This window comes from Macrobrachium nipponense, chromosome 40 (assembly GCF_015104395.2).
Source record: "Macrobrachium nipponense isolate FS-2020 chromosome 40, ASM1510439v2, whole genome shotgun sequence".
Lineage (NCBI taxonomy): Eukaryota > Metazoa > Arthropoda > Malacostraca > Decapoda > Palaemonidae > Macrobrachium > Macrobrachium nipponense.
In genome coordinates this window covers 10,919,751-10,920,263 of record NC_061101.1, presented here as the reverse complement: position 1 = coordinate 10,920,263, position 513 = coordinate 10,919,751, and positions in this window count along the sequence as shown.

Sequence of the window (513 nt, the reverse complement as noted above, 5' to 3'; positions counted from 1 at the left end):
GCCAATTCTAACCCCATATCCCAGGTGACCTCGTCCCATCCGCCGAGAGAGAGCACAGCGCTCATCAAAAACGGTACGATTCGGTACGGCGAGAGGTGAGAAGGGAGAGTGGGGCGCATCTCCCCGTTTTGCAATAACCAATTTCACACTCTGATTTAATGTTGTTTATTGTCAAATTTTCTGACTGTATAAAAAAATACTATTATTTAAAAGGCAGGCTGAGGGCGGGAGGGGGGGGAGTGTAGTATCGAGAGGGGGAACGGGAGGGAGGGGGGTATCGCTCCCAACATTTTCTTTCGCGCAACCAGACAGATAAGAGCTTTGTGTTGCCAGACGGCTGAGAATAATCTCAATTATTTATTAAAAGCCAAAATGACCTTGATTTAGTACATGATATTATTTAAAATAATTTCTCGTTTGGATTATTCATCTCTAATTATATCTCTAGGTGCCTGTGTATGAGCAGACTGTAGGCACTTATCTAATAACGCACTAACACCACACATTCCACCT